A 12356-nucleotide genomic window follows, 5' to 3' on the forward strand; every position below is an offset into this window, starting at 1 on the left:
ACATGCAGCCCCCTTCATGGATCACTGCCTTGTCATGGTGAAGGGGCTTGAATAACCCCAAGAAGCTATGAGCCATGCCATCATAGCCAAGAGTTTCAACTAAATGTGATCCACCTGGAGAAGGAACTGGCAAACCACTCCAGTATTTTGCCAAGAAAACTCCGTGGACATAAAATAGGAGAAGCTTTGAGAAGAGTTTCCGAGGCATGCTCATGGGGTCACGGAGAGTCAAACATGACTAAGGTGACTAAACAACAACAACACATGCAGCAGAATCAATATGGCAGAGTGGACTGCATCATTCAGGCAACAGGACTGTGCATCAGGGAAGTGGAGATACCGGTTTTGAATATCCTCCCATGTACAAAAGCATCTAATACCAGGGTGAAAGGTTCGACCCCAGTCTACTTCCTACTGTGCCAAGTTTGTACAGACAGAAAGTTTTGTTTTTAAATGCGGCAGTCGTGCCAAGTTTGGATCTCCCATCGGCAGCCTCTGAAGCGGCGCAGTCTCTGTGAAGCCACCCCAGGAGAAGCTTCCCCACTATCAATGTTGATAGCACTGAAGGAAAATTCAGCTGCCAGCCCAGTTGGCTTCTGTGTGTGGAATGGGGAAGGGCGCCATCTTGTCTTTCGACTCAGGCAGCAAACAGTCTTAGGCCTGCCCCACAACAGACTGCCTGGCATCCGGACAAGGCAATCGAGGCGGGATAGCTGGAGCCTTGGCCGACCCAAATGCCAGCAGGCCCCTCCAGCACCTCAGAGGGAGATGAGAACAGCTGAGATAGGAAGAAACAAACAGTCAAGATAAACAGCCTCCCAGGGAGCCAATAAATAAGCTTTATGACTCTTAGAGCAGTTTGAGTTGCTAAAAAACAACACACTAGAACTTGGCTGGCGAGACTGACTGAGAGACGCAGACTGAATTTTAAAAATAAAATAGATACAACATGTCATATTAATCCAAAGAATAACGCGGCCGTGATAACTCAGGAGTTATCGCAAAAACGATGAAAGAAAAATGCCAACTGTAAATGTTGCATTTCTTATCAATATCTTTTTCTGTATAAAAAAGTTTTCCCTCAGGAAAACAGCGCGTCTGCTCTGGACGTGTTGTTGCTGGTGCAGATTTAGTACTTGGATTCATATTTTAAAAGTAGAAAGAGACTCTTCATCTTCCATTTGCTCTCTTACCGAGACCTATTCATCAGCCTAATGTGGGTGAGTCAACACAAAGGAGGAAAAAAGAGGGTTATTTATTGTCTCCTTTATTTTTCAATGCATAATTCAAGGCCAGAATATTTTCCCAAAGGCAACACATGTTTACTTTTTAATCAACTGTCCTACATTTTTTTAATTCCTAAAGGGATGTCGTGTGAGGAAAGAAATACGCAAGTTTGGGCATGGCCAAACTTCTGCAGCCAAGGCACTTGAGTTCTGATGGGTGAAAAACAACGAATATTTAGAGCTTAGCTTAGCTCTAAATATCCAACAGGGGAAAACAGCTACACTAGTTTTATGTTAAATCAGGAGTGGGAAATTTGCTGGACTTCTAGGTGCTGTTGGACTATAACTCCCATCATCCTTGGCTACTGGACATGCTTACTGTAGTTAATGAGAGTTGTGTTAAAGATGTAATTTTAAAATGCATAAGATGTAATGTTTGCATGCAATGAAGTAAAGTAAAATGTATGTAAAAGTTTGCATGTGCAAAGCAGAGAAGTTTGCATTAAGCGAGAGGTTCCACTCTAGGTGAATGCGGAAGGCTGGTGTTTTTCCACTTTGTTGTGTTTAGCTACCTGATGACTCATCACCAGAAAGCCAATCTGCCGAGCTCTCCCAGCATGAGAGGAAACCTGAGAAGTCAGTGTAGCTCCATGGATGGTCTGGGAATCAGCGTGTTTTTACATGAGTAGAATGTGTGCTTTTTAAAAAAATGCATCTCTGGGTTATTTGTGGGGCATAGGAATTCATCCACCCCCCCCCAAAAAAATACACCGGCCCACCACATGGCCTAAGCAATGGTGGACTGGCCCATGGCTGAAAAAGGTTGCTGACCCCTGAGCTAGACTTTCCCTGCCTCTGTTTAAAAGCGTGGTGGGTAGGTGCGGCCAGTTGTTGGAGCAACTTCATGCTCCTGTGCAGTCCCAGATCACAGATCCTGATCATGGAATCCTGACCCCTGGCCTTGACCCTGAACTGCATTTGGAGAACCCTGGAGCTCCTTTCCTAAGCTGGTTTTTATCGTAGTCTCATCGCTAGTGCCCAAGGGCACCTGAACTAATTTCTGTTTGCCTCCTGTTCCTGAATTTGCACTGTCAGTCTGCTAGACGAAAGCTTGGTTTCTTTACTTACGAGAAAATGCACCTGTCATTGTTCTTGGACAGGAGCAGAACAAGCAGTGTTTTGGTTTCTCCGTTGTTTTGAAAAGTGCAAATTAAGTAGGTTCATTTCTGCATTCCTGTACATACAGAAATCACGTTGGCCTCCCGGTGGGTGGCATCATCAAGGGGCTGCGAGGAAGATGAAAATATCCCAGGAGAAGGCCTTGAAGGAGATGGAAAGGCAGCCTGATCTGCTTTGGCAATCCCTTCCATCTTGCAAAGGAGCTCCTCTGCTTTCCCCTCCTTTGAAGAGTCGCTTTCCCCAACTGGATATTTTTTAAACAAACGAGACCCGAAACTTTCATTAGACTCTCAGGCTCATAGGCATCCATCATTTTACAATCCAAGATCTGCAACTCTTCATCCAGGAGATGCTGTGCGGCTGTTGCCGAGAAAAGAACCCAGCGTCTGCATTAACGCTTTTCAACTTCTACTTTTCGTCTGGCACAAATGGATGATGCAGAACGAGAGGTTAAAGAGGTGAAGGGAGGCAGACGAAACAGAAACGTGGCAAAGCGCCTGTGTAGCAATCGAGACTAGCATTCCCCTTCAGAATGGCCACTTCATCTCTCCATTTTATTTGTGGTGCTTCCAGCATCTTCTGCCTCTCCTGTGGGTGAACATTCGTTAATGTTTTGGGCTTATTTGGTATGTTTCTCTTCTCACAACACGACTGCTCCTTCAGCTATGTCTCAGGTGGTTCGTTCCTAGCTAGCTGGAAAATTCAGGACAGGCAAAAGCAAACAACGTCTTCACACGGCGCATAGTGAAATGATGGAACTTGCTCCCAAAGGAGGCCATGATGGCCAACAAACCAGATGTCTTAAAACTGGATTACAGTGGACGTTCGGGTTGTGAACGTGATCTGTGCAGGTGGCACGTTCGCAACCCGCAGTGTTCGCAACCCACAGTGCTGCGTCTGCGCACACGCGGATTGTGATTCGGCGCTTCTGCGCATGCCCAAAGCACGATTTAACGCCTCTGCACATGCACAACCGCCAAAACCTGGAAGTAACCCGTTCCGGCACTTCTGGGTTTTGGCAGGTCGGTAACCCCCAAAAAACACAACCTGAAGGGTCTGTAACCCGAGGTACGACTGTAGAGTTATTCATAGAAGCCACGACTGGTGTTTGGAACAAACTAGTTTGGTTTAACAAAGTTCACAGAATTAGTTCAAGAATCTCTGAACTACAATTGAAAGTAGGTCCCGTAAGTGCCATAATGTGAAATAAGTTCATTTTGCGGTTGAACTTTGAGCAGCTTCTGGTTCATCTTCAAGTTTACTTGCTTACATGTGGTGTGTTTCTCTTTTCATTTCACCTCACACCATCGAAGCCAACTTCTAGGGCCCTAGGGCCCTTCATCCCCCACAATAAAACATTTGAGGGGGCCACCCCCCCACAAGTTAATGGCCATTGCCATTCAAATGGGGTGTGTGTGTGCCACATCGTGTAATCGATTATGTGGTGTGGAGGTTACCTGCCCCGCCAAATATTTTATTCAAGTTGGCATCTCTGCCTCACACCGTTACCCTGGCAACCTTCTGTCTGCCCAGGCCCAAGAATTCCTCTCAAATGGGCCATCAACACCTTTTGACATGTTAATGCCTCTATCCCAGGTGAGGTTCTGGCTTGGAAAGGAAGGTTAGCCTATATTTTTCCACTGGCCTCCAATCTTCCCTTCAATACTCCAAATAATAAAAATCCTACCATTTATTAATTTCTAGGGTTTAGAGGGGTGTCCCCCGCCCAACTCACAACATGTTGGATCCCTCTGCTACCCCGTTGCATCACTGTATAGAGCCTAATGGTAGGAGCTGCTCTGCTGGCTGGTGCCCCCCCCCTACATACTGCACTTTTAAACTGCTCATTATGATAACGGATGTGTGTCTCTGTGGCTCCTGCATTCTGCACCGAGGCCTGCTAAGCTCCCTGGTCGGTTCACATGGTGATGGAGGCATCTAATGAACCGCTAGTGTCTCTCTCTCTCTCTCTCCCCCCCCCCCCCGCCACCCACTGCTGGCAAAACACAGAGGACACAATTAGAGATGGAATCGCCTTATTACCATGATAATCGGCTACAAAATAAAAGTGTTGGGGCAGAAGGTAATGTAATATCCAAGTGTTACGAGTCTCCAATTCAGGGACGCTATTAGGAGGAAATGGAATAATCTTCCGTTTTTTTTAAAAAATGAGGGCAGCTCGACTATGAAAGGGAAGGTCATTTGGCTTCTTGCCACAGAGATGGATCGAGGGACATTTACTGCCACTACTTAACATTAATTTAGCTCCTGCCTTGGGCTTGAGAATGCCAGAAACAGAAGCAGGGCGGGGGAAATAGCAACATTCCCCTGCAGATAGGTAGCTGCTCGGGCACCAATATTCTTCCTGTGTTCCATTCTCATCTTGTTTCGTCCCTTTTGCACTGCCTCCCTGACACACATAACCATCTCCACGCATTTCTCTCGCACAAATAACCTCTCCTTCTATGAATTGCATGCTTGAGCAGTTTACTCGGGCTTTTCTTTGTTATTAATAGTCATCGAGTTTGCAGGATCATAGAAGGGCAGAGTTGGAAGGGACTACTAAAGTCATCTAGTCCAGCTCCCTGCAATGCAGGAATCTTTTGCCCAGTGTGGTGCTTGAACCCGCGACCCTGAGATTAAGAGTCTCATGCTCTACCAACTGAGCTATCCCAGACCTGCATGTCTTCCTAATATGTATTATGCCATGCAGGGAGGATGCTCACAGCTTAATACTGAGCAGTAAATTGAATGCTGGCTCCAGATTTAAATTTTTTTTTAAAAAATCATGGTGTATTAGATTTCTTACCTGCTGATGGGCATCCATGGGCAGGGGCTCATTCAAGGAACCTGCTTCTATTCACACAGACTTGCTTTATATAAAGTATATTGGAAGGTCGGCAGTTGCTCTGTCTCAGCTTCTGCCAACTTAGCAGTTTGAAAGCACACCAGTGCAAGTAGATAAATAGGTACCACTGTGGCAAGAAGGTAAACCGAGTTTCCATGTGCTCTGGTTTTCATCACGGTGTTCCGTTGCACCAGAAGTGGTTTGGTCATGCTGGCCACATGACTTGGAAAGTTGTCTGTGGACAAATGCCGGCTCCCTTGGCCTGAAAGCAAGCTGAGCACTGGACCCCATAGTTGCCTTTGACTGGACCTAACCGTCCAGAGGTCCTTTACTTTTACCTGTAAGTATTATACCAAGATATATATGCAAAGGACTTTAAATACTCTACAATGTTCTGTGAACCACTCTGAGATCTTATGATGAAGGGCAATGAATGAATGAATGAATGAATGAATGAATGCTATATACATGCTAGCTATTATAATCATAATCATCATTTTCTTCCTACACAGAAGTGCTTTCTGTGCAGCAATTTTATCACCTTTACAGCACCCTCTAATTATTTCCAGCCTACTCCAGCTATACCTCTCTTTGGGGCATTAAAGCGGCCTTCTTGGTTTAGGGTAGGGTTCCCCAAACTTGGGTCTCCAGCTGTTTTTGGACTACAACTCCCATCCTCCCTAACTAGCAGAACCAGTGGTTAGGGATGATGGGAACTGTAGTCCAAAAACAGCTGGAGACCCAAGTTTGGGAAACCCTGGTTTACAACATCCACCATCCCATCACCAGTGATCCAGCTCAACAGCCTAATTCATCCTTTTTAAGGGCAAGGTACAAAGAAAGATCAGAAGCCCTCTTGCAGTTCCCATGTTTACAGGTGTGAATCCAAACTATTGGCCTGGTTTGCACATAACACTTAGCCCTGGTTTATTAAACCCTTAGCCCTGGTTTATTAAACCCTGACCGGCAGCTAAACTCTGGCCTCTCTAATACTAACAAACCATGATCTGTAGCTATGGTTTGTTGTTGGCTAACACATCTTGGTTTGTTTATGGCTTGGTGTTGCGTGTGAGCCCTTCCTTAACCATGGCCATCCTATTCCAGAGGTTGGCCAATCTACAAAGGTACAAGGCAAGAGCTGCTGAAAGTTGAAACAAACTTTGAAGAAACAAACCATGGTTTCTTTTGTCATCTGTGGGATGGCTCCTGATTAACTTGTTTGTAAAACAAACCACAGCTTAGAATTACGTGCAAGCCAGACCATGGCTTTCCTCTGCAGATGATTACGAAATGCACCATCCTTTAACAAGGCCCCGCCCGCAAGAAAAAAGAAAATAATGCTATGCTATGCCATAACATAACAGCATCCGCAAAAATGGCAGCTGTCCCTGGAGATGCACGATCCACACAGTGCATTTCAAACCATCCCCGTAAAATGTTTTGCTACACTAAAGATGGCAGATGCAGTCCTTTAGGGTGAGTTCATATTTCTCTCTCAGCGGCGCGACCATACATCACAGCGTCTCTGTTCATTTGGGTCCCCGCTTTGAGAATGAGTCATCTTCCCCAGAAGCACTCTGTCGGCAAAGAGAGAGAGAGAAGGAAAGAGGGAGGCTGCAAGAGAGAAGAGAAGTGAGTTTTATTAACCACCAGAGAATCCACTTTTAGGAGCACACTTTTAATCCCAGATTCAAGAGCCGGCTATTAATACACTTCAGCAAGGAAGAAACAATTCTCAGAACTGCTGGATGGTGAAGCGATGGCTGCTGTATCTACCTAATCCATGGCAGAGAGAGAGAGAGAGAGAAGATTTTATCTGGGGGAGAAGCTCAGCGACAGAAGGAGCGAAATGAGAACACTTTTTCCAATTTTAGGTTGTTTACCGCCCCCCCATCGCATTCCACCTTCCAAGCTCTTTGAACAATAAGGGCATAGGAAGCTGTCTTATGAAGCCATTAGTCCATCTAGCTCATGGGTAGGCAAACTAAGGCCTGGCCCAATCTCCTTCTAAATCCAGCCCACGGACGGTCTGGGAATCAGTGTGTTTTTACATGAGTAGAATGTGTCCTTTTATTTAAAATGCATCTCTGGGTTATTTGTGGGGCATAGGAATTTGTTCATTCATGCCCCCCCCCCCAATATTGTCCGCCCCCCCACAAGGTCTGAGGGACAGTGGACCGGCCCCCTGCTGCAAAAGTTTGTTGACCCCTGATCTAGCTGACTGGTGGCAGCTCTCTGGGGTTTCAAACAAGAGTCTTCTTCAGGCCTTCCCACGTGCAAAGCAGATGCTAGTTTATTGGGGATAGGATTTTCTCAAGGCTGGCCCTTTCATCAGGCGGAGTGAGGCAGCCATCTCAGGTGGCAAATGTTAGGGGGTGGGCAACAGAGGCAGCTGTTTTCCCATAACTCCCTGGCCAAAGCATTCAGCTGAAGGACAGACTGTGTGTGCCACGAAGCCTAGTCTGCCCTTCTAGAAGTGACCTGCTCCCCTCAGGTGCAGTGAAGGAGACTATTCCATTGACTGCCCTGACGTAAGAGTCAACGGCCAGTCCAGTCAGCTTCCATGCCTGCCATGGGGAGAGTGAAGCGCCATCTTTGCCTCAGGTGACAAAAGGCCTTGAGCCAGCCCTGGTTTCCTCCTGCTCTCCTTCGGAATTCTCTTAGGCTGGGTAACATTACTGCTTACTCTGGCTCCAGGATACTCCTACCTCTGGTGCATGAAGCCATGTACTCAAGATGTCACCCACTATCCAAATCTATCTATTCTTGAGAAACGCCACTGCATGATGTGTTCCCCCTCAAACCAGCTTCCATCCGATTTGAAAAACGAAAGCCACATTCACTTCGCGGTCGTTGAGGTGTGTACATTTGAGGCATTCGTTTTGCAAGTATAGATGACAGCACATGTGCAGATGGGAGCGTCGTGAATAGGAGTTTGGGATGTGTGTGTTTGCAGAGGAACCAAACAAGTAATGCACATTGGGTAAAAACACTCCCAATGCCTCTCTGTGCTGGCTCCCACCCCTGGACAAAAGACTCATCTTCATTTCAGAAAATCTTAAAAGTTTTATTTAAAAATACAGTCCGTGACATTGGCCTCAGCTCAAGGTTCAGGTTACACAGCTCAAAAGGTGCAGGGACAGAGACTAAGATACATGACCAGGAATAAGTGAAGACCTTGTCCCAACACATGACCCGTGCCTCCTGTTTGACTTTTAAAGGAATGGGGTAGGGTACATGATTTGTGTGGTTCCTGTCCCAAGAGAAAAGACTGTGTTTGCAATCATGTGCCCCCTGCCCCAGGATGTGTGTATCTGTTTGTGCCTGTGCTGAAAACAATGTGCCCTTGGCAATGAGACTCAAGTCCAACCCTCTGAATTGGTCTGTGAGCATTTAGAAAAGGATGCTGTGATTACTAGGACCCAGCATGGTCTTCTCAAAAAGAGTAACAGAGTTAAAAACAGGGTAACAAGCTGGGTGGATCAGGGGAATGCTGTGGACATAGTACCGTATTTTTCGTCCCATAGGACGCTCCGCCCCATAGGACGCACCTAGTTTTTTGGGGGGGAAATAAAGGAAAAAATTTTATCCTTATTTCCCCCCCAAAAGCAGGTCGGGGAAACCGAACCAGGTCGAGGAACGGCGCTGCGCCTCCCTGCTGTCCCCCGAGCTTGTGGGGCTGGCCGATGTCTGCCTCAGGCGGCAGGCTGCTATCCGCAGTGTGGGGAACCCTGCGGGGAACTCCTGCATGGCTCCCCACACTGCGGATGTCTGCCCGGCGCACGGGGCGCTCTGCTTCAGGGCGCCCCGCCTGCCGGGCGGCAGGCTGCTATCCGCAGCGTGGGGAGCCCTGCGGAGAACTCCCGCAGGGCTGCCTAGGCTGCGGATGTGTTCCCGAAGTGCCGGGCGCTCTGCTTTCAGGGCGCCTGACGCTCCGGGAAGCAGGCTGCTATCCACAGCCTAGACATCCATGCGGGACCTCCTGCAGGGCTGCCTAGGCTGCGGATGTGTTCCCGAAGCACCGGGCGCTCTGCTTTCAGCGCGCCCAGCGTTCTGGGAAGCAGGCTACTATCCGCAGCCTAGACAGCCCTGTGGGAACTCCCGCAGGGCTGCCTAGGCTGCGGATGTCTTCCTGAAGCCTGGAGAGCGAGAGGGGTCGGTGCGCACCGACCCCTCTCGCTCTCCAAGCTTCAGCGAAAGCCTGCATTCGCCCCATAGGACACACCCAGATTTCCCCTTCATTTTTGGAGGGGAAAAAGTGCGTCCTATAGGGCGAAAAATACGGTATATCTTGATTTCAGTAAGGCTTTTGACAAAATCCCCCATGATTTTCTTCTGGAGAATCTAGTAACATGTGGGTTGGATGAAGTAACTGTGGATTTGTAGCTGGTTGACCAACCGAGTCCCATTGTGCAAATGGAAATTGTTTTCCTTGCACAGTTATTTAGTGGAATATTGTCCATAGTGTAGATGTGACCCCATGGACCTCTATGATATCACCTCCTGCAAGGAGCAAGCAGTGGGGAAACACATGACCTGTTCTGGAAGGAATCTCTATGAACTAGCTCCTTTGGCAACAGATTGCCTGTACGTGGCCATAACAGAGCCAGACATGTTTGGCCTCTTTTTGCAGCCAGAATCACAGGGTAGTGGATAGCTCAGTCGGTAGAGCATGAGACTCTTAACCTCAGGTTCATGGGTTCAAGCCCCACATTGGGGAAAAGATTCCTGCATTTCAGGGGGTTGGGATAGATGATCCTTGCGGTCCCTTCCAACTCTATGATTCTATGATCTATACTCTGGTTGGAGGGGACTCCCCAAACCCACCTAGCCCAACCCCAACCTCATCACGAGATATCCTTTTAACAGCTCCGCATTTCCATTTAGATGAGGTTTATTCCCCAGGCTGCTCCTTCTGCCACTGCCGTAGTTCACCTTGTCTTTGAGATCAGTTTGCAGATATATACTGGGCTGCCGATGCATCCTGCGCACATAAAATAACTTCCAAATTCTGTGCTCAAAGGAGAAGGGTGGAGATGCCAGGCAGTTTATGATATTTGGAGAAAAAGAATATACATAAGCTTGAAAACTGCACGGACGAGGTTAGGATCAGTTTCCCAAAGAGAATTAGAGTCAGTGAGCTTGGCTGGAGCAGACCTGGGCTCCCAGAAGCAGGATCACTCAGATGGTGTGGGGCAGGGCAGCAGTCCTGTGGTTTGGGTGCACCAGCAGGAATCCTGGATGGGCTCTGTTGGCATTCCTGCGATGCTGCTACGGGGGACCAGGACCACGGTCATGCCTCTTCCCACCAGCCTTTCTTGGTTTTTGGGTATGCCCAGTGCAGATGTCCCAGCTAGCAGGAGAAAGAGGCAGTGTCCCATCCCAAATGACTACCCAGAGAGCAAGGGATGATGGGGGCAGCAGGAAACTGATGCTGGTCACTGCAGCATCTTTCTTTTCTTCTTCAGGGCTGGGCATGGGCTTGTTTCCCCATGTTCATTTTATTACTTTTGGTTTTAAATGCTGTACCATCTTTTTCTACAACAAAACAGTGCTTATCTCCAAGTAAATATGTTCAACATCAGGGCAGCAGAAGCAGCCATGATAGTGCTATGATTTGAGGGATTTTCAAATGCAAAACTGCACATGCTCAGAGTATTTATTTTGCATTTTCTTTCTTTCTAACATACCAAGGAATGTTGAAGTAGAAGAGAAATGTTAATTGTGCGCTTTGCAACTGAGGCCAGGGTCTAAAACGACCTAGCTGCAGTGCTGTAGTCAGAGAGCCTTTCCTTACCCGAAACACCTGCATGAAATATCTGTGTTCATTAGAAAATAAAGGACAGTGTTCGGCATCCTTCCTGCATGTTTACCGGGGCCCTGAGGAGACACAGAGGCAGCTTGAGATCACAGAGAACAACTCTTATCTGATCTTTCCCTGCAAACACTCGATAATAGACAGCCCTTGAAATTTCTCAGTTGTGCTCTGAGGCAAGAATCAAACTGGATACCGCTGGGGTTTCCTTTGTAGAATAATAATAATGCTTTAAAAGGTCAAATGCATATGTGAGAATTCCCCGAGAAAGTCAAGAGTGGCAAAAGATGAATGGCGTTAATCTAACGGCGGAGGAGTAAATCTCCTGTTTCGTGATGTTGATATTGCTATTGATGCTAGGATAACATTTCATCTGAAAGTCATTTTATTATCATTTGGGGGGTTGTGCTGCTGGGTAGTTTTTCTTTCTTTCTTCTCTTTTCCCTTTTTGCTGTTGTTTGATACGTCTGTTTTGTGTGTGTCTGTGTGCCTGAAAGATGGAACTGTCCTAAGTGTTTGTACCTTTTCTTTTATGATCTAAATAAAGTACAAGAACAGAGCAACAGCCGCAAGAGCCCAGAAGATGGCACTGGAGTCTGTCTTTCTTCCTCAACTTCTCTGGGAAACTGATTCCAGTGATAGCATTTTATGAACGTTAATTGCTTAGCAGAACAGTGCAGGACCTGTAGAGATTCAGCATCTTCTCCAACTGATCTATCCTCCTGTTTGAGGAGATAATAAAAGGCCCTAACAATAAGCATGTTTCAAGGCATCATGCATGGTTTTCTTAACATGCTGCTCAAACATCAGTTTTGCTCTCAGTTTCTTAACCTGCAAATGAGCACAGAATGTACTTCCAACGTCTTTGTTGGTGTTTGCTCACTTCTTCGGCTGAGCCTAAAATCCTATAAATTCCCAGCTCTACTTGGGAATTGCTGGGGAATGAACCTGGGACCTTTTGCACGAAAGAGATGCTCTACTACTGAGCCAAAGCAATTCTGAGTGTACATTGTAGCAGGAACCCCCCACCCCAATCATTCTGTTTGTACAAACTTCACACACACTCACACTCACACACTACATATGCCACACTTCTGTTATAAATTCATAAGAAAATCAACCATACATCGGATTTGCACTGTTCCATTTTTATTTTACTCCATGAAGGAAGGACTACAAAATGGGGAAGGTTTGATACAGGGCAGCCATAATCCCTTCACCATCCCAGCACATCTACAGGAGCCCTGCCCAGTTGCTATGCCAACCCTGATGGTCCTAGACAGAAGAC

General features: G+C 46.9%; 1 long non-coding RNA gene across 1 annotated transcript; it reads left to right on the forward strand.

Moving 5' to 3' along the window:
• Nucleotides 1-4261: 4261 nt before the first annotated feature.
• On the forward strand, nucleotides 4262-11825 carry LOC309343322. The gene is made up of 2 exons (XR_014157242.1): nucleotides 4262-4488; nucleotides 11616-11825. It is a non-coding gene; the product is annotated as an uncharacterized lncRNA (long non-coding RNA).
• Nucleotides 11826-12356: the final 531 nt, after the last annotated feature.

Source organism: Podarcis erhardii (genome assembly GCF_964252035.2).
Source record: "Podarcis erhardii genome assembly, chromosome: 5".
Lineage (NCBI taxonomy): Eukaryota > Metazoa > Chordata > Lepidosauria > Squamata > Lacertidae > Podarcis > Podarcis erhardii.